The sequence below is a fragment of the Triturus cristatus genome, chromosome 3_1 (genome assembly GCF_964204655.1).
Source record: "Triturus cristatus chromosome 3_1, aTriCri1.1, whole genome shotgun sequence".
NCBI lineage: Eukaryota > Metazoa > Chordata > Amphibia > Caudata > Salamandridae > Triturus > Triturus cristatus.
The window spans coordinates 19,649,122-19,672,048 of NC_140583.1; the positions used below are offsets into that span (position 1 = coordinate 19,649,122).

Below are 22,927 nucleotides of genomic sequence, written 5' to 3' on the forward strand. Positions count from 1 at the left end.
TTGAACAAGACAGTCGCGGTGGCGACCTCGACGCCAAACTATTAAAAAGGGAAGCAATGCTCATCACAAAATTTAACACGTCGGTTTACGGCCTGAATGAAATCTCTGAGATTTATAATCTGTAATTGTCCGCAGCTCTGTTTTGTAGAAGAGACCGTATCAAGTCTGTATTATCATACATTCAAAAAATCATGGAGAGATCACAACTTTGATGAGCCTTGCATAGATGGGATTTCCGTTTTCGTGACATGATCATGCCATCATGTCACTGGCGCGTTCCCAAAGATAAGATCATATGCCTTATATAGACAATTTCATAACTCATCACACTACCTGTTGCAATAACGCTTTTTTTCGTCCTTGTTTTAAAACAAATAAAACTATAAGCCACGTGAGTCTCAACACGCATTAGTGACAGCATTTAATTAGATGTCGCACATACTCAACCATAACAGTGTCATACGCTTTGAATAAAGTGTTGTCAACATATATTTAAAAAAAAACTCAAGAGAAAGACTACAATTCCCATGACCACCGATTAACTCTGACGTCCGCACCCTGGATATCAAGGAGCCAATACGGCACCCCAATGCAAAAGCCACAGAGCTCAACTACGATATAGTCCAGAGTTAAGACCATCCACCCGCCTAGAGCAGTTTTAAAATTGATCGCTTCTTTGAGTCGCAAGTGCGCAGGGCAGACGGCACAAAAATCAGGAAACTACAACTCCCATGAGTCGTCACCGGCGGAAGTGCTCGCATTTAAATAGATGCCAGACAAACCGGAATTCCATTCCAACTAAAATGGCGCCGCACGCCCGGAATGAGGAGTTATGTTGACTTTTCACGATCTTCTCGAGGTAAGATCCCTAACCACGCGCAGCTCCGATAATAGCTAAAACGCCATACCTGCCAAGGAGGATCATTAACCGAGTGCTCTTGATATACTTTTTGTTCCATTAGAGTCCACACAAACAATTATAAGGGTCAATCCTTGCACTAAAGGCTTGGTGATTGCTGGACTGGGAACACAGCAGTTTCAAGACTCAGACTCTGACGCCATAGAAGTTAACCACTATCTGACACCACAACAGCTTGACAAGTAAGACTGCTACTAACCTCTTAGCTGGCTCACTCACCAAAAAGGTTTTTTCATTGAGGTGACAATCCTGTTGGTCTTCACTCTTTTCAGGTCATTTGACGGTTTTAGAAATAATTTTGAAAGTCTCCTCTGCATGCATTCAGTCGCAGGTAAGACGTTAGAATAATGTGTGCGGTTTGGCATTCAATTGTTTGGGGTCATTTAGTAAAACATAGTTTTGTGTTTGTTTCGTTTCAACAAGTGTTGGTCCTGATGAGAATCCCCACATATGAAGGGATTCGAAACACGTAGACCTTTTTTCGCTTCTGGCCAATCATTCAGAAACAATAGAATACAGTGTACTATAATTGCGTTAATTTATGCTTGTTGATGGCCTTATGTCCATTCACTGCATTCAATTATTTTCTTTGTCATAAACAAATGTCTAATGAGCACGTTTGATGAGTGTGTTTGATGAGTATGTATGAGTGATCGTTGTATGTAAGTGGTGGTGTCGCAAAAATCAGTATATTTAAATGTGGATATTAATGATGTATTGTTTTTTCCTCCTTTTGGATATGTTATAAGTGTTATATAGAAATCATGTTTTGCAAATTGGAAAAAGACAAATGTATTGTATGAAAATATTTTGGATTAAACCCAACGGAAAAAGTGGTTGCTAGTGAAACTGTTTTATTCAGTTCATGGTCCAATCCCTATTAGAATTAAGTGCAGCATTGGCACCGTTCTTGTTTTTTGGATAATATGTGGCTTGGCCTTGCTGCTATACAGCCAAAACCCGAGTTTGTTCTTCAAACATTCTTCTTTAGACAAGCCGGACAAACCCATAATAAAAAGACCACAACCCATATCGTAAATAGACCATAAAAGAAGAAACAGAAACAGATAGAAGTAGGATAAGGCATGTTTGTGTGCAGTAAAACTTTGCAATGTCCTGTGCTCTGACCCTTAATCTTGATCAGCTAGCGGGCAGGAACTGGCTTGGCAGGGTCGGCCTCAGGCAACGAGGTCAGTTCACTCAGGTCATGTAGGAGTCAGCACAAACTCGAGCTAAGGTGTACGTGTCCTAAAGACTCGTTCGACCACAGTCATCGGCCTATGTGAGGGCAACCACAAAATGGCTGCCATGCTCAAAATGGAACCCAGGGTTCGAAACGAAATCCCTAAATACACAGTGAATCCATCGGTGTAACATGACGAAAACACTAGCACTTGCCGAACTCACTAGTTACGGTTCGCCGTTACCAACACAGATTCAGAATTCACGGAACCTCAGAGTCCCATAAAGAAGAATGGAGTAGAGTGGCATGAAGTAGAGAAAAGTAGAATGGAGTGGCTTAGAGTAGAGATGAGTGGTGTAGAGTGGAGGGGCATTGAGTGGAGTGGCTTACAGTAGAGTGCCATTGAGTGGGGTCGAGTGGTGTGGAGTAGAGTGGTGTAAAGTGGAGTGGTACAGAGTAGATTGGTGTAGAGTGAAGTGGAGGGGCATAGAGTGATGGAGTGAAGTGGAGTTGAGTGGAGTGGCTTAGAATGGCATTGTGTGGGGTGGTGTCGAGTAGAGTGTTTACAGTAGAATGGAGTGGCATAGAGTAGACTTAAGTGGCGTAGAGTGGTACTGTGTGGAGTGGCTTAGAGTGGCACTGTGTGGACTGGCTTAGAGTAGAGTGGAGTGGAGTGACAGAATAGAGTGGCGAACAGTAAAGTAGAGAGGCTTAGAGTAGAATGGCGTAGAGTATAGTGGTGTAGATTGGACTGGCACAGGGTGGCATTATGTGGTGTGGAGTGGAGTCTCCTAGAGTAAAGTGCATAGAGAAGGATGAGTACAGTAGAATGCAGTGGGGCTTAGTGGGGCAGAGTGGCATTGTGTGGAGTTGAGGGGCTTAGAGTGGAGTGGCATACAGTAGAGACGCATACAGTAGAGTTGAGTGGCGTACAGTAGAGTGGCATAGAGTGGGTTGAAATGGAATAAAGTGGTGTGGACTGGCACAGAGTGGTGTAGAGTAGAGTGGCATGGAGTTGGTTGGCAAAGTGCCATGGAGTGGCATTGTGTGGAGTGGAGTGGCACAGAGTAGAGTGGCATGAAGTAGAGTGGAGTGGCTTAGAGCGGAGTAAAGTGGCATAGAGTAGAGTAAAGTGCAGTAGAGTCGAGTAAAGTGGAGTAGAGTAGAGTGTAGTGGCGTCAAATGGAGAAGCAGAGAGTAGAGTGGGTAGAGTAGCAGTTGTAGGTGTAAAGTAGCTAAAGTGTCAATAGAGATGTCAGGTAGGTGAAAGCAGCATAAATAAGAAACTGTATCCCTGTGTTAAACGTAGGAAAGCATATTGCACGTCCACGAATAATCCCAAAATGCGCAAAACATTAAAAAAAAAATGTGTGTTGCAAAAAGATGAGGAAGAGGAAAGAACACATGTACTTGGTCCATGCTCCAGAGAGGAGCTAACATAAGAAAGGAAGGGAAGCCTACGGGAGATAAGCGATTGAAAGACTGCAAATGAGAGTGACAACGAAAACAACTAATTGTGTGCTGTGGTGGACTTTCAGCCCACTGAATTGTAAAGAATACATTTCGCAGTGTGTGAACTGTGTAGGCGAAACCTAAAAAGACAGGGTGTGCAGGTATAGCAGAGAGATGTTCAGCAGACACATATGTCCATAACTCAACAGCCTTTCTGCTCCACCCAGGGCACTACAGCAATTGGATGTAGGTACAGAGACTGTGTTTCAGATCAAGTCCTCTGTACTGTGTGTCTGGTTCCTCTGCAACTAGCCCCTGTCTGGCAGCTGAGTCTTGCGGTTTTAATGATAAAGAACTACGCATCTTCCTGTTCTCTTTTTTTTTTTAAAGGTAGATTTTGAGTTAATCCTATTTCTTTATATGATTTGCTTTTCTTATGTCACGGAATGACCTCATGCTGAATGCCAGGCCTCTCTTTTTCTCGGTCGCAGTGCTGTTCATGTGTCCTTCCTGCACCCCGTTCACTCCTCACAGTGCTGTTCATAGGTGCCTCTGAGCACCCCCTTCACTTGTCATGTAGCTCAGTTAGGCCTGGGAAGAAACACTGCCATTTTACATATACATTTCCTAAGTTGCCTTCTCTTCCACACCATGACTTTTGACACACATTTCTTTGAATGAAAGTGCAGGATTAGTTTCTCTGAAATGACACTGCTTACAAAACCAGTTCGTAAGCACGCTATCACGACACCTTGAACATTTTGTACAAGGCTTTGGCACATTGAGCAAATGTTGTTATTAATCATATTGTCCATGAGGCAATGTTACAATCAAAGAGACAATAAACAATGTCGGCTTAGCTGGAGCATCAACACGGAAGCATGCATACTGTTATGAATACACATGCATGTCCGTGCTCGAGAGAGGAGCCTTTTGCTGTCATCGCGAGGTCATCACTGTGTCGGAACTTCAGTTCAGCTGTTTCCAGTTTATCCCTCTGCAAGGAGGGATGTCCATTCTGTGACCAAGACAGGGACCTACATACTTTGGCTACAGATAATGGAAGTTTGGATTATCCATTAGGGGATTCTTGGCAGAACACCCGCCCTGGGTAACTAGGTTAAGGAATGCATAGTAGGGGTACAGTACACACAGTACTTATATGCCAGCATATATGCACTGTTTTAGCACGATGGTAGAATTATTTATTCTGTTCACTGTCCTGATATAGCTAGTCACTTTTATCTGCTTCTGTCTATTAATCATTGCAGCGCATACATTTTATACAAGGATCACAATGGGTCACTAAATATTGAAAACGCCCCACTGTGTATTTCTTGTATCGGGCCCTGAGAGAGCACGAGTGACTGAGCGAAAAGATTCTAGGTCTATTACCACGATTCCTGCGGGGATCAGGGTGGTCATGTTCTGAGGTTGCCAAACCATTTGTCACCTTGTCAGGGCTAGGGGTACATATAGTGGCATTGTGCGCCATCTGGTCTCTAGGCTAGCACATCCTGTGGGGGTGCATGGAATAAGTCTGACACCATCCCAATGTTTATGAAGTCCAATAAACGCACAGTTCCTGCTGAAATGTTGAAACCGTATGTATGACATCGCGCCGCCAACGTTGGTAGACAGCGTTCTTATTTAATGGATCGCCTTAATAGCTCTCTTGTGCATACTCCGAGACCCCTACACACCTCCTGCCGGAGATGTCCATGGGGGTGGGGACCCTCCTGTTCAACTGAGTAGGTAACCCCTATGTACTGGCTGTAGGTTGTTCAAGCTTTAAGCTTTCAAAGGATATATTCTCATTGTGTTACTCTCTCTGAAATACATTTACAATTATGTCTGGAGACGAAGGTTCTCCAGCTATAAACATTACTGAAAACTGCAGACATGCAGGTCTCGCACTTACGGGTCGAGAGGTTACCTTCTCGGTTGCAGCTCACAAAGCATATAGGACAGAGGTGTTCTATTCATGGGTTACATTCCCAGCAGCAAACAATGCAACAGGGCTATTTCACAATTACAAACAAGATGAAATTGCTAATAATCATACACCATATGAAGGAATAGAAATACCTTTAACCTACCAAGAACACAGAAACTGGTTTGCTGACGCCCTACCACACACAACAGAAGACGCCAGACTAGGCCCCCTTAGTAATGAGGGAGCAACATGGCAAGTCCTAGCCTTAAACACACACAATACCCTAATGTTGATAATTTACCAACAGTACAATTGCAAAAACGATGCAAACACTTAGTAACAATATACAGATGTCTGACACAGTTTGTTATGCAAATACTAACACTTAACACTGCAAAGACTGCTCAAGCTACACAACCACAATCTGCTGCATCGGGCTTTAGCCCACAAACACTGAATGCAGTCATGGGTAAGGTTTCCCACAAGCCAGTGGGTGATTCCGTTCTGGATTGCACAAAAACAACACAGCTTGAAGGAGGGTTTTACTATACGGGACCACAAGAAAAACAAAGATTATTAATAATTTGCTTGCCAATGAGAATGGCTCCCCCTGTAGAAGACTATGCCATATTTGATACAGTTTATGCTGCAGTATGCACCATAACATACACTACCCCTTCATTAGCTGTTTTGCACGGAATCCAATAGGGGATTGTTGGCAGAACACCTGCCCTGGGGAACTAGATTAGGGAACGCATAGTAGGAGTACACTATACACAGTACTTATATGCCAGCATACATACACTATTTTAGCACAATGGTGGAATTGTTATTCTGTTCACTGTCCTGATATTGAGCCCTGCATAGCACCTATAAATTCTCTGCAGCATGACCGACCATGCACAGAACACACGTATTACTACACAGCATGGAGGGCCCTGTACAGCTGCGCTTATCACAGCACTGAGGGTCCTGCAAAGTACCAGTGAGTTCTGTGCAGCATGAAGGGCTCACTGTCCTGCAGAGCTGCGCTTATTTCTATGCAGCTTAGCACAGAGGAGCCTGCACAACACCAGTGAGTGCTACGCAGCCCAAAAGGGAGGGTGCTGCATAGCAGCTCTTATTCATATGCAGCACAGCCTAAAGGGCTCTCCACAGCACCTCTTAGCTCTATGCAGGGCGGTACAGAAGGCAGCAGCCCTCAATTCTATGTAGCACAACTGGGAGGCCCCTTTACACAACTGTTTGATCGCTATGCAGCACGGAGGCCTCTACCCAGCACTACTGACTTCTATGCAGCATGGCCCTGGAAAGCATCTCTGAGTGCTATTCTGCATTGCATGGAGGCAATGCATAGCACCTCTGAAGTCTTGCAGCACGGAGGGTCATGCACAGCACTACTGAGTTCTTGCAGCAGAGAGGGTCCTGCACAGCACCTCTGAGTTCTGTGTAGCACAGCACAGAGGGCCTTGCACAGCACCTCTGAGTTCTTTGCAGCACCGAGGGTCCTGCACAGCACCCCTGAGTTCTGTGCAGCACAGAGGGTCCTGCACAGCACCCCTGAGTTCTGTGCAGCATGGAGGGCCCTGCATAGCACCTTTGAGTTTTGTGCAGCACAGAGGGCCCTGCACAGCAACCCTGAGTTCTTTACAGCACAGAGGGCCCTGCAGAACACCCCTGAGTTCTGTGCAGCACAGAGGGCCCTGCATAGCACATTTAATTTCAGTGCAGCACGGAGGGTCCTGCACAGAACCTCTGAGATCTTTGCAGCAGAAAGGGTCCTGCACAGCACCTCTGAGATCTGTGCAGCACAAAGGGTGCTACACAACATCTCTGAGTTCCGTGCAGCACGGAAGGTCCTGCACAGCACTTCTGAGTTCCGTACAGCACAGCACAGAGAGTCCTGCACAGCACCACTCAGTTCTGTGCAGCACGGAGGGCCCAGCACCTCTGAGTTCTGTACAGCACAGCACAGAGGGTCATGCACAGCCCCCTCAGTTCTGTGCAGCACGAAGGGTCCAGCACAGCGTCTCTGAGTTCTGTACAGCACAGCGGGTCCTGCACAGCACCTCTCAGTTCTGTGCAACACCGAGAGCCCTTCACAGCACCTCTGAGATCTGTATAGAACAAAGGGTTGTGCACAGCACTTGTGAGTTTTGTGCAGCATGGAGGGTCCTGCACAGCACTTGTGAGTTTTGTGTAGCACAGCACAGGGGGCCTTGCACAGCACCTCTGAGTTCTGTGCAGCATGGAGAATCCTGCACAGCACTTTTGAGTTATGTACAGCACAGAGGGCCTTGCACAGCACCTCTGAGTTATTTGCAGCACCGATGGTCCTGCACAGCACCACTGAGCTCTGTGCAGCCCGGAGGGTCCTGCACAGCATCTCTGAGATCTTTGCAACAGAAAAGGTCCTGCACAGCACCTCTGAGATCTTTGCAGCAGAAAAGGTCCTGCACAGCACCTCTGAGATCTGTGCAGCACAAAGGGTACTACACAACATCTCTGAGTTCCGTGCAGCACGGAGGGTCCTGCCCAGCACTTCTGAGTTCTGTACAGCACAGCGAGTCCTGCACAGCACCTCTGAGCTCTTTGCAGTACGGAGGGTCCAGCACAGCACCTCTCAGTACGGTGCAGCACAGCTCGGAGGGTCCAGCACAGCACCTCTGAGGTCTGTGTAGCACAGCACAGAGGGTCCTGCACAGCACCCCAGAGTTCTGTACAGCACGGAGGGCCCTGCATAGCACCTTTGACTTCTGTGCAGCACCGAGGATCCTGCACAGCACCTCTGAGATCTGTGCAGCACAAAGGGTACTACACAACATCTCTGAGTTCCGTGCAACACGGAGGGTCCTGCACAGCACTTCTGAGTTCTGTGCAGCACAGCACAGCGAGTCCTGCACAGCACCTCTGAGCTCTTTGCTTTATGGAGGGTCCTGACCAGCACCTCTCAGTACTGTGCAGCACAGCTTGGAGGGTCCAGCACAGCACCTCCGAGTTCTGTGCAGCACAGAGGGTTCTGCACAGCACATTTGAGTTCTGTGTAGCACAGCACAGAGGGCCTTGCACAGCACCTCTGAGTTCTGTGCAGCACGGAGGGTCCTGCACAACACCTTTGAGTTCTGTACAGCACAGAGGGTCCTGCACAGCACCTCTCAGTTCTGTGCAGCACGGAGGGCCCAGCACAGCACCTCTGAGTTCTGTGCAGCATGGAGGGTTGTTGCACAGCACTTGTGAGTTTTGTACAGCACAGCACTGAATGTCCTGCACAGCACCTGAGTTCTGCACAGCACGGGGGTTGTGCAAAGCACTTGTGAGTTTTGTGCAGAACAGCACCTCTGAGTTCTGCACAGCACAGAGGGTCCTGCACAGCACCTCTCAGTTCTGTGCAGCACGGAGGGCCCAGCACAGCACCTCTGAGTTCTGTGCAGCACAGAGGGTCCTGCACAGCACCTCGGAGTTCTGTAGAGCACAGCACAGAGGGTCCTGCACAGCACCTCCGAGTTCTGTGCAGCACAAAGGGTCCTGCACAGCACCTTTGAGTTCTGTGTAGCACAGCAAAGAGGGCCTTGCACAGTACCTCTGAGTTATGTGCAGCACAGCACAGAGGGTCCTGCACAGCACCTCCGAGTTTTGTGCAGCACAGAGTGTCCTGCACAGCACCTTTGAGTTCTGTGTAGCACAGCAAAGAGGGCCTTGCACAGCACCTCTGAGCTTTTTGCAGTACAGAGGTTCCTGCACAGCACGTCTCAGTTCTGCGCAGCATGGAGGGTCGTGCACAGCACTGTTGAGTTTTGTGCCGCACAGCACTGAATGTCCTGCACAGTACCTCTGAGATCTGTGCAGCACGAAAGGTCCAGCACAGCACCTGTTAGTTCTGTGCAGCAAAGCGCGGAGGGTCCTTCAGAGCATCTCTGAGATCTGTGCAGCACCCGTGAGTTCTGTGCAGCACGGAGGGTCCTGCACAGAACCCCGAACTTCTTTGCAGCACAGTACGGAGTGCAGCATCTCTCAGTTTTACACAGCACTGCACGAAGCGTCCGAAACAGCAGCTGCCTGTGCTGTGCAGCGCGGCTGTGTGCACTGAATGCAGAACCAAAGCGCCTTTTGTTTACCTTGTATTTCACAGTAAAGCTGGGGTCGCAGACATACTTTAATCAAACTCTGGAGTAAACACCAGCAAACTGGTTTGATTCGAGTTAATAGCATAAGTATTGTATCTATGGAAAAGAAATGAGATAAAGGCTAAAGAAATGCGCCAAGGCGCAGCTGCCTACCTTCACGGCGAGGGGGCGCCATCCTGCCTGGTCGAGCTGACGGGAGAGGAGACACAGCTCTGGGGTGCAGCTCCCCTGTGGTTACCCAATGCACCCCTCGACTGACAGCAGCTGCCGAAGAGAAGAGACTGGCACAGCCGCCTGCGTCCCTCTGGGCTTGTACTAGTGGGAGGGGCCCGGCCCGACCCGCCCTATGGGGCCCGGCCCGCCCCGCACCATGGGGCCAATGCCCGCCCTATGGTGTCAGCCCTCCAGTGCGGACGGCAGGGCTCCTAGGCGTCTACTAAAACAGCGGTGGGGGCCCACTTGCAAGTTTTTTAAGTTTATTTTTCATAATATTGTTTGCACTCTGTATCCTGATGGGTCCTTTTTCCGTACTGATGAGTCCATGGCAAAAGGTAAACAAGCATTGAAAATGCAATAGGTCTCGCCTTTCATTAAGTTAAAGCCATTTGTTTTGCTATACAATACCATTAGCAAAGCAAAGGGCTTTAACTTAATCGAAAGGCGAAAACTATTGCATTTTCAATGCTTGTTTCTTGTACTGTAGAGCAAAGATTCCTATGGGAATTATTATGGGAAATCACATTTTTGGGGCCCCCATTTTTCTTGGCCCCCACTTGAAAGATAGGCGTGAAACTTTACATTAAGGAGCCTGGGTTGATGAATTTTGGGGGGAAATTTTGGGGCAGATTTGTGAAACAGCGCCATAGTTAAAGAAACAATAAATGCTCTTCCTACAGAAATGCCGACTTAACTACACACAGTGGCAACCATGCATACACACATACACACACACACACGAATATATAGTGTATACTTGTGTGTGTGTTTATGGCATACCAGTGACAATACATGTTGCCCAATAACATGTTATTTACAGCAACGGATCTAATAAATGCCTGTATGCAAATGTTATTATAACAACAAACGTCAAGTTCCATGTCCTGCATGAGATGACACCTAAATGAGATTTAAAAACAAAGTGAACGCCCTCCTCCGCGCCTTGAGAGGAACAGGCTGGTTACGCAACGCTCTTGGCCGTTTCCCACGTGTAATTACGGATGGAAATATTTGCAAATCAAATACATTAAAACCATGCACACGGCAGCTTAGAAAAAAACATTTTGGCAGAACTGTAGCTTATACAACAAACCCGTACAGTACACACTGTGGTAAACCTATGCCAACAAGCAATGCCCCCTGTCACCACGCACGCGCTATTAAAAGTGAGATAAAAGGGCGTCCTCGCCTCGCACTGTCCTGCCCTCTGCGCCACGTCACCTCAGAGCAGCGCCAGTGCGAGGAACACCACCGGACCAGGGGAGGAACCTGGCACGAGTCACACATTGGACAAGACACTCGTCGCCAGCTCAGTGGGTTGAGTGCCGGTTGCGGAGATCTGTGTATAATCCGCAGGTCACAGGCCGCAGTCCCAGGAACATAGTGCAGTGGACTGACATGCTAGACATACAACCCGCCTGCCACACAGTCCTGTTCCAGTAATGTTGCCCAACGTTTTAAGAAACTGCTGCAAAGTGCAACCTACGGATGGCCGGTTCCAATGCGAATGAAAGCGCTCACTGGGTTTAGGCATCTGTTGTAGGGGTGTTTGTGTCACCTTTAAAATAGAGGCTCTAATTGAAGTAAACCCTGTGACCTTCAAGGGGCCGATGACACGGCCAGACCAACAACTCAGATCTCATGCACCTGGTACAGCAGCCTGCGAATGATGCCCTCAGGTCGAAGGTTCGAATCCCCCACGAAGCCAACGCGCAAGGACCATACTGCACGCGCTGTATGAGCCGCATTGTACTGCTGTGCACTTTCATCGCATGTGCATTATTAGAGTGAACTACACAGGGCGCATGGCTCGATGACTGTGTGAATGCACAACGTGTGCGGCGCAGAGGAAGCCACGGGGGCCCATTTGACAAATCTTCACACAACTTTCCCCCCAAAAAGTTCATCCACCTCAGGTCCTTCCTAGAAAGTTTTGAGGTGATCCATCAAGTGGGGCCGATTAAAAAAAAAGGGGGGGGAGGGTCCCAAAACACAAAATCCCCAAGCATTAACCATAGACTTCTTTAAACAAAGCTACTGCAAACACTGCAGACAGAATCGCACCAAATTCGTCAGGAAGCTAGATCGCGGTAGATCGCGGTAGATCGCAATAGATCGCGGTAGATCACAGTAGATCGCGGTAAGGAGATTCAGTTTTTTGTATTTTGGTGTGAATCAGTTGAGTACGTTTTTGAGATATTTAAAGGTCCACACATGTGGATATTTGGATAGTTGGCCTTGTGAGAGTTTTTCGAGCGTCCAGAGAGAGCGTAAATTTAAAACAAGCATTTACAATGCAATGGTCTCGGCAATATTATAGGTAGAGCTATTGGTATTGCTCATTATTTTTTTTACCATTTTAGTATCCCTAAATAAATTGCATTGTCATTTCTATTGGCATGACTCCACCTCCTTCTAATTCGACTTTAGAGTAAATATTGTTCCATTTCCAGCAAAGCCAATAGGCCTGTTTTTAATGTACCGATGCAGGCAGCATTAGAATATTAGAGTGAGAGACTACAGAGGGAAGCCAGTAGGGGTGGATAGAGAGGATTATTGTTTTAAAGTAATCCCTCGTGCAGTTCAATACATCGATTGGCATGGTAGAGGTAGGAAGGATACACCCAATCAGCCACTCGCATTAGGTGAGAGGTAAATACTTTACTGAGCGGAACCAATATGCCTTATGGAGCGGTGCTGCCATGTGCGTGCCGTGCTGGCCGGCTTGGAAGCTCATCGCCTCTCGGTCAACCAGGACAGTGGACATCTAGGTGTGTAGTCTCGCCCCTGTGCCCCTCCCCAGTAATTGAATGGCCTAGTCCAACCTGTCTCTGAATCTGTGATAAGCAAAGAAGGACTACCGATTACATCTGGCACTGGCCTTGAAACTGTACTTCCCTTCGTGCCTGGTGTCCATCTCTGACATTTTCTTTTGTATTCCAGTCACACTTTCAAGATTGTGTTTAAATTGTCTCTTCTATCGGTGGCTGTGAAGTATTACAGAGACTGCAGTACGCTACACAAAGCCCTCTATGCAAATTCAGGGGCCAGGAATGTTCAAACCAGCCTCATATTGCCCCAGGCCGAAACCGGAATAGGGTAATGGCGACATGATGAGGCCACAACCGCCTGTCCTGCTCTGAAAGTAGCCGCCTAGCCTGCAGCCTCCTGGGAAACGCCAGAGTAGCAGAAGGGCCAGCCCAGCCTCGATTCGAGCCTGCAGACTGCCGGCTTTGGGCAGGTTGAATAAGTGGTTGCTTGCACAGCAGGGCATTGGAATTTTGCATTTCTGCGGCCTCAGCGTTGTCCACATATTTATGGCTTTACATCACTTGCAGAATTAAAAAGTGGGCTTTTTTGTAGCACAGAGGATCTCGGGGTACCAATGAAGCATCGCACACGGTACAGCAACAGAAAGTGTAGCTACTCCCCTTTCAGTTGCTGATGGCTGTGTGCAGGCGTTAAACTAGCACTAATAAGGTCAACGATTAGTGGTAGCATACATCCTTGTAAGAATACAAACAATCTCTTTCAGTCTTAAAACTTGAAGAGCACGTTTTTCCCTCGAAGCCATAAAAGGGTTTTCTTTCATCGACTCTGTTCACCGTCCATAATCAGACACGCGGAATTAAGACTGGCGACATTTCCTTGTTAATGCACAACACAACAACTGCGCCACAACCTACGTGAGGAGAATGAAAGCAGCAACAACAAACGGCCCGTGGATGCGACGCTCGCAGACGTAAGACAGGGGAACCAAGAGCAGGGGGAGAGGACGCCATGAACACCGCCGCCTTTCTCCGAGGCGAAGAAGAAATGCCTCGGAGAAACGCAGCGGCGGTTTCAGATTCGGGGGCGTGTTTCTTTTTCTCTCCTATTGCCATTGGCTGGAGGAGAGAAAAACACGCCTAAAAAAGGGCGTGGCTAAAAAATGGAAAGAACAGCAAGGAACACGCCCCCGAATCTGAAAAAGACGGAGCCTATTTGGAGTGACGGCTCTCTCCTCCAATGGCTGGCCTCCGTTTAGGAAGCCAGCCAATGGAGGAGAGGCAAAAAGAGAGGCGGGCTAAGGAGCCACTCTCAGAAACATTAAATCTCCGACTTCCTGTTCTGCCTTCGGCAGACCGGACGGTCCTCGACCTAAAAAGGAGCCCTGTCACTGCGTGAGAGGTCCACTTTTCCTGTGAGCTCTCATGCTCTCGCAGAGCATGAAGATTCCTGGGAGTCTCATGAAAGCAAGCGCTCCAATTGGCTGGTTATTAATGTTTTAGAAATGAAATGGCAGCTATTACTGTTTACTGTAGCGGCAGAAAGGCATCCTTGCCCCCTAGATTTGGAGAGGCATACCTGCTGTAATCTAAATAAAAATATACTGTTTAAAAACAAAAATTACTATCTTGCAGGGCTCTCGCGTGATCATGAAAGGTATACTACAGGTTTAAATGAAACCGATGAGGGTGTTATAAATATCCCTCCAAATTTAAGGAGAGCTATCACTCTAAAACGTATAAAACACGGCCTAACACCAAGAGGTGGTACAGCAGTTTTCGTGATAGAGGCAAGCAGACCTCTGGGCTCCCATACTGACCAGGGTATTTAACACAGCTATCGAGGTGGGCATGCCAAGATCTTGGTCCACTGCCGTTATTGTGCCAATTTTTAAAAAGGGAAACAGAAATGACCCGCAATGCTATCGCCCAATATCCCTTATAGATGTTACGGCGAAAGTTATGGAGAGAGTAATTTTAAATCGTTTAATGGACTGGGCCGAGGAAGATAATTCGATTACTGACGTCCAGTACGGGTTCCGAAATGGACGTTCCACGACAGATCAATGCCTTAATCTTTATCATTTGGTGGCCAAATACACCCAGGCGAGGGAAGGTACCGTGTATTTGGCATTTATGGACCTTTCAGCAGCTTTTGACTGTGTCAACAGAAGAAAGCTGTGGGAAATCCTGGGATAATAGTCGTGGATGCAGGATTGATACAAGTTTTACAAATGCTTCATCACAACACGACGGCACGGGTAAGATTCACTGATGATGGGGACCTTACGGAAGACTTCCGGTGCCGGGGAGGGGTGCGGCAAGGCTGTATCTTTGCGCCCTTCCTGTTTACGCTTTATATAAATGGGCTAGACAAGGCGCTTTGAGCACTGGAAGCAGATTGCCCCTGCATTGGGAGGAGAAGTATACCAGTCCTCCTATCTGCAGATGATGCGGTCCTCTTGGCACGCACGGGAAGGAGTTTACAGGTTCTAATTAGTGGATTTGTTAGGTTTATGGCGGACTTAGACTTAGTGCCCAACCTCTCAAAATCATATATTATGGAAGTGGGCAAAACGCCATCTAAGAACTACAGTTTCACAATAGGAGCTCATAAACTCGAAAAAGTGAATTTTTTTAACTACCTGGGGATTGTTTTTGATAAAGATCTTAATTTTAAGCCACTAGTAAGGCAGAAATGTAGCCAACACCCTAGCGCGGTGGGGTCGATTATGAACTATGCGACCAGATTGGGCCGCTGGAAAAAATTAAATTGGAAGAAAATAAGTTTTGAAAAAGGCTTCTGCAAGTGCCAAAAAGTACACCCTCTTTCATTGCTCACGAGGAGCTGGGTATTGCCTATCTCAGCGAGAAGGCTTGCCTCAAACCTATTACTTGTTGGATAAAAATTTGGACAAATCCAGAGGCAAGTTTAAGCAGATCAATTCTAGAGGATTGCATGAGAGGGGATAAGGGGTCCCAAATACCCTGGCTCAAACACGTAAGGGATGTCCTGACTAGCCTGGGCCATGAAAACCTTTTTAATGAACCTCGCACGCTAGCCAGTAGAGATAAGGGCGTCATAAAGTCAGATTTTATGCGGTATTCAGATAGGATTAGAGAGGACAGAGAAGGGCAGAAAATCACAGTTAGGTCATACCAGCTTACAAAAGCAAGCCCGGGTATGGAATTCTATCTTTCAAATATGTATAATAGACAGGACAGATTTTTAATGTCTAGATTTAGATTAAATCTTTTGCACCATATCCTGTCAGTTCCGGCGGGTTTTGCACATGATGTAAGATTAAAAGGGAGTTGCGGCTGCGATCTTAGATCTCCGCAAGACACCCTTCATTTCGTTTTAATTTGCCCTTTGTATGCTCACCCAAAGTCCCTGATTTTAAAAACAATTTTAAGACGTTCTAATATAAGACAGGCTAAAGTGGCCCTTTTATTTCTCAAACTTGCCTCTGACCCTTTCGCCCTATTCAGCACAGTACAATTTTTACGATTGGCAGTGAAATTAAGAAAGACCAGAGGAGAGGATTAATTATGCTGACCTAAACAAAGGAAGATCATGGTGTCCAGGGGTCACGGTTCCACATCACCCACGATACCCACGGGCCTCAGCTTTGCTGTGGACTCAGGGTAGCCTCACGGAAGTCTGGAAATCCACCTCTGGTGATGCAAAGACTTCGCCGTCTGGTCAGTTGCTTCTTTGGTGCCTGCCAAGCAGGGGAGTCACTCCTTGACCCCAAGGGAGATTTCTTCAGTCTTCTAGTAGTGATAGAAAGTCGAAGGTCCAGGATATATGTTGCAGAGTTTCGTCCAGGGTAATCTAAAGTCCTAGGGACTGGATTCCTATACTTATAGTAAGTTTAGGGGATGGACTAACTCTAAGGTCCCACCTATGGGTGGGCTTGGAAAGAGGGATGGTTACACCCATTTCCTTTGTCCAGTTTCGCACCAGAGCAGGGGCAGGTAACCCCTGCAACCGGTTTGAACTGGGCTATGCACAGGGACAGCAAACGTGTCCACAGTGCAGGACTTCAAAGCACCAGAGAGTGCTCCCGCCCAGCCCCAATACACATCAGCCCATCTGGGGAGGTGGTCACACCCCCCTTCGACAGGAAACCTATTGTCCAGGCCTCCCCTGCCAGAGTTTCGGTCAGCAGCATGAGGCCAGACCCGTGTCTGAGGCAGAGGCATCCATTTTGTGATGCCAGGGCTCAGGATGACCTACCGGGTTTAGCCAGTGTGAACATGTCTCTCCCTCTAGAAGGGTGGAATGCTACCCCCACCGCCAGAACTGGCGGGGGGATAGTATTCCAAAGCGTTTGACACCAAACACGACATGTTTTGATGCAGCTATTTCAAAGTTAGCATTTACCACGAGGTTATAATGCACTTAAGAGTATATGGTATGGCTGTATCACAGAACAGCCATAAGGAAGTATATCCGAAAGCTGCAGAGGGACTCAGCTCATGCTTGGGCACCCTCTCACATAAAACCAAGCACTTCAGGATTGTCAAGGCCTGCCATAGGAGTGGCTTAAAGGTGTATATGTGTCTGTATATATGTGTGGGTAAGGGTGCTACTGCACCCTTACCCAGGCTGCAGTAGCAGACCTGTGGTGCCATTTTGGAGTGCTTCCCAGAGGTGGCATAATACATGCTGCAGCCCCTGGTAGGCCTCTGAGGTACCAATGCCCTAGGTACATAGTATACCATATACTAGGGGCTTATAAGGCACTCCAGAATCCAATTAGATATGTACCTAATGTACATGAAAACCATTTTAGAGAGAAAGCAGCTAGGCTGTGGTCCTGATTAGCAGGGCCACAGCCAGACTAAGGTCGAAAAACAGTGAAACACCAGCAAAAAGTGGGGGTACCCATGCAAAGCAGATCCTACTCTCCTACAGCGGTCCCTTGCAAAGGGATGGTAACTATAAATATATCTTGGTCGCAGTGGATTCGTGTTCAAGGTTCCTATAGATGTGGCCTCAGCGCTCGGCTGACGCTCGAACTGTTATAAAAGATTTGCGAGTCTTTATCGGCACATACGCAATTGGCAAGCTACACTCTGACCAGGGCCCTGCGTTTAGCTCGCAAGCTTACAAAGAAGCCATGGCCAGTTTGGGCGTTGCATTGCGGTACTCCTCTCCATTCCATCCTGAGGGAAATTCTGTTGTGGAAAGGAAAAACCGGGACATAAAGCGGTCTATAACAGCTAGAGTATTAGGTTCAGGTGATGGGTGGGTCCAATGCTCATTAAACAATTTGCCAAGAAGTTCTCTAGGGGGGTGTCACTCCATATGAGGTCCTATTTGGGACAAGAATGTGGGTTCCTGATCTCAAATGTAAAGGCACAGGGGTGGAAAATAAACCATTTGATATCAAAGATCGTTAGGCTGTTTTACAGGACTTAAATGAACTAAGATCGAAACAAAGCAACGTGTTCCTGAAGTCAACTACCACTGGGGAAAATCCAAACGTTCCAGCGAGGCCTGTCTGGATCCCAAAGCTTGGGGATCTAGTCAGAGAGAAGATCGCAGACAAGAAGGAATTTGGGCCTTCTTACAGACAACCATTACCTGTCCTAGCCACCCACGGAACAAGAACAGTACTTCTGCGGCCCCTTGCTGGTAAAAAGGAGAAAAGATTTGTGTCCATCGACCTCATCAAACCACACTATGTGGCTAATACTAAATAGTAGGCCATGTGGACTCCGACCAAGTAGCAGACACACTCCTCTAGCTACTATCCAATAGGTTCAAACTGAAAGACTCATCACCATCGAGAATTCAGCAGTAAGAAATGAAGGACTAAGCAACAATGCTATAGAACTCATTCCTCTTGAAACCCAAATAACAGTTAGTACTGATACACCTGTCTACACCAACGTAACACGTGATCAACTGGTTCCAGTGATTTCAACGAATCCTAATGCAATTTCAACCATTGACAGAACTGCCTCTGGCTATTTCATTAACTTTGATACGTTTTCTGAGGATCCCAGCGAACCTGAAACGACGCCAGTCAAAAAAAAACTTTTAAAAAACAAGCACAAGACTTCTTTCATCACGTGAAAAAGACTTATCTGGTTTCACCATGGATTGAACTATGGATTATTTCTGGAATACTTTTCTTTCTGCTTTGGCTAGCTTTAGTAATGACTCTGAGCATGCTGATAAATGGAAGATATATTCACTTGGACACAGAAAGTAAAAATGTAAACTTACTTTTGAAACCACACAAATCATCCCATTGTGAAGCAAGAGACTTGTCAGCAGTGAACATCACAGCCGTTCCTATACAAGATGGTATAGTTTGGGACAAAACGGATTATGATATATTCGGCCCGTCGGAACTCTTGAAGATTCCACACTTATTTAAAATGTCATTAAGTGACTTTATTACCTCCAGTACCTATTCTGATGATTGGGACTTTGAGACTGTTTATAAAATGATGTCTGATCTAGAAAGGTCTGCTGCATTCTCTAACCATGAATACTTAGAGGTTCAGCAGACTATGAACAACTTTTTTGTTACAACCACTATGGTCATCATTTCTTTCATAAATCTGCAACACCTAGAAATGTATTTATGTATAACCAATAGGAACATTGTCCTACTCCGAGGGGTAGCTCAAAAACGTTTGCAATGAAGTTTCCATATTTTTCAGCGTACAATACATCCAATCCAGAAACGTTTTACTTTAAAAATGTGAAGAAAACAGGAATGAAAAATATGTTAACTAATACAAAACAGATTTATTCTGCAGCCTTTATTGTCCAACAGTCTACACAGGGTTTTGAGTTTTGGAAAAACACAATTGACACAAAATCTGTGGGGGGGATAGAAGCTTTGTTTAGAGCCTGCATCATCCCACAGTAAATAATGTTTTTGAATGACACTGTCCAGCAAACGTCTTGCGTTAGCCAAGATTGAAGACATGAACACACCATCCATACTTACACCTGCAAGTATTACTACAGAGGGGGAGGTCGACGTACATACAATTTTACAAAACAACAGATCAGATCCTTAATGGGAAAAATGGTTGCTCTGGCCCACAGACACAAACATCTGTCAAGAAAGATTCCTGAACACCATACAGGGTTATACTATCAATAGGCCAGACCCACGCTATGTTCAAACACAGCATCCAGGTGTAGTAACAACATACAGTGTAGGAATATTATGCTTTGATTGGCTACAGACATCTACACTAGAGAATGTGAAACAACACTTATCTTTACTTAAAGAAGACGCAAACCTTAGGGATTTCTTGCTAGGTCCAAGAAAACCGAGTCAAAAACGTTTCATATATGCTGCATCTAAGCTGCTTATAATGAAATATGGAAGGTTACCCAAGCAGACGCCGCAGAAAGAATACGAGAAATTGATCGTATTAATTTAGAGAAATCTCTCGCTGTGGTCGACAATGGGTTAACGACTCTGTCATCCAAGATATATTCATTCTGCAACATTGTATCCTCTGCTATGGACATTGTGGAACAAGATTTGGTCCTGCTGCGACAAGGCCAGTCTCAATTACGTTCTATTCTGTCATTAGGCTGGACGCTACAAAACCTGCGTGCAGGCTATGTGCCTTGGTGCTTCATCAACACGTCCTCTCTGTTTTCGGATTACAATCTCACTGATAACAGATCGAACTGGCACAAAGGGGAGCAAAGTATACAGTTCTGAGCATTGAAAAACTAACAAAATTGCCATTTACGGTAGCAGAAAAACCGGCTACAGAATGGATCATACATGGCAAAATAACTCTGCCTGTTACAACTTTCCATTTTCAGTATTGCCTCAAACACATGCCAGCAGGCAAATATGAAAGGTTGGGTAAAGAATATATCAGGACATCCTGGGATTTACCTTACACACACAGATGTTGGAGTGGGGGGCGTGAAGTGTTTCTTAGCGGTACACACTGTGAAAATACACAGAGCGGTTCACTCATATGTCGGGATGTTAGTTTACACGGGGCCTGTAGCAGTTCCACTGCAAATGTATCCTGCCACCTGCAAGGTTCACCGGCCGCTGTGATTAATCCAACGTTTGGACAACTTTCAAATGGGAGTTACCTCATGTTGAATGATCAGAGCTGTTGTGGCATGTTGCCAGGTATCCCATATCTAGTAACGGTTAGTTCCAGGGTCACTTGCTGTATGCAAGTCATGTTCCCCCAAATAGACACAGCCAGGGAGTCGCCTTTATGGCCTTCACTGAACATCTCTTCTATATGAATTGATACTTTAAGCAGAATAAAAGCCATTCTTTTACAACAAACTGTGCCTTTGACCTCGGCCAAAGAAACCTATGATCTACAAATTGCAATAACTTCGGCTGAGATACAGGCTCTGTTAAGGACAAACTGCCCTACACATTTCACAGAAATGTTGGGACGTATCTTAAACATGTCTGATGCGAGCGGTATTGTGCATGTATTCAAGACCATATGTTCAGGACTCTTAACACCTTTTCAAGCAGTCCTCGGAATCATTCCAAACTTCACGCACTCGGTGTTTGGTGGTCTGCCGCTAATTCTAGCACTCGTTGCAGGAATCCTATTTTTATTCCTACTACTACGCTATGGCAAGCCAATCCACCAGCGTCACTCCCTGCGACTTGGAGAAAGCTCTCCTGGAGAGGAAGTGTCGTGAGCGCATAGTATAGCTATTGGGTTTACCTCGTCTACGAGAACAAAATACCACATTGTTTCTGTCGTTCAGACCAATCTGGCAAGATTGCATCTTACATGTTCTATGCTGCCTGCTTTGCGGTGAAGAATGCGTGCTAGACATCTGTCTAACGCTCCCATCAGCCATGCCAACGGGTATAGATATTCTGCTGGACCCGATAACGGCCCATGCTCTCTGTTGTCCCCAGAGGCTACCAATCCTGATGCCGGCATTCATTGAGATCTCACAGACGCAACATGCTACTGCTGAGGTACGAGATGGATCAACAGTCACACAGGTAGCATCTGTAACGAACACTGCTACGGACAATGCATCACATCTATGTGCAGTTAGTCTTCTAAACAAGGTAATCGACCTATCACCGACTTCGGTAGACGATTTTTTGTCTACAGGAATAGAAGATTTCATGTTTTCATCAGCATCTTACACTGACTTTTGATTTGGCTCACAGTGGACCGGATAATCTATGAATTTGGCTTTCATTTTTCAAAACAAAAGATAAAATTTGGAACTTTTTCAGATAATTGATTTTTTTCCTTTTATGGCTAAACAAACTCTGCTTATAGCAGAACTATTCACAGAGAACAGACGTCTTTGAACACTTCCAGGGATACATTGTCACCTTTTCTTCTCATTTATGTAATCATGACATGAAATGGCTCTGAACTATTTTTTTCATTCCTGTAAAAATGGACCATTTCATTATATATGTGTATATTTCTGTGCATTCATTTTACATCCATTGTAAACATGTGCTTCGGATGAAACATTACTTTAAATATGTACAGCACCTTTGCATTCCATGTTTAGCTGAGAGTTTTTTAACATGAACTTATTTTTAAGTATGCTTTTACAATAGTTTTTAGCGAACATGTGATACTCAATTTTATGTGTTTAGCATGTTTAGCATTTAGTAATATGGATCATTCGTCAATGGAGTGGGTGTTGTGTTTCAATTTAGATTTCCATACCTAGGTTTCCCTGAATCATGTCCTTATATAGGCACAATTCGCATTGCCCTTATTTAGGCATAGAATTCTAGTCCTTATTTAGGCATTAGCCATGCTATCCAAATACAGGCATGGTCACCTACATCAGTCCATCCCACGTCACGAGTTCTTAGAAACCAGCCCCTTATGCCATCGGGACTTTCCCTAGCTAGGATTATTGATTTCTCCAATAACTCATCTATTATGCATGAACTACTATTCCTTAGGGGTTCATTCATGACGTCTTCCTCTGCCAGACTTTACGTCAATGCTAGCATTCCTAAGCACCTTCCAGGTATAAACATACCTTCCCTTACCATGGCAAGCACGGCACGACTCGGCTCAACTCGCCTACACAGCTCGATATGGCTCGCCACGGCAAGTTCGGAAGGAATTTGAGTTCCTGCCCGACACACAGACCAGAAAGAGATTCCCACCACTCTCATTCTAAGGTATGGAGCTGACTAGAACCTAGGGGGACTCTTGGCATATAAACTTGGTATATACCATACTATAGAAAACAGCACCTACTTCTTACCTTGTACTACAATTAGGTTAGGTACACTAGGGTAGAACTATTTTAGAATCATCAGACGAGTAGTCACTTTTTAGCCT

The 22,927-nt window shown here is 46.0% G+C and overlaps 1 protein-coding gene across 4 annotated transcripts in view; it reads right to left on the bottom strand.

Moving 5' to 3' along the window:
* The window catches only part of LOC146859616 (uncharacterized), a 398,593-nt gene that overhangs the window by 222,487 nt on the left and 153,179 nt on the right, over positions 1-22,927 (bottom strand). The window contains exon 1 of one of the 4 annotated variants that reach the window (XM_085646631.1): positions 9,768-9,910. The exons of the other annotated variants lie outside the window; for them this stretch is intronic. The gene's annotated coding sequence lies outside the window, so the exon portion shown is untranslated. Of the gene's footprint in view, positions 1-9,767; positions 9,911-22,927 lie in introns of those variants that run through there. 4 annotated transcript variants of the gene reach the window in all.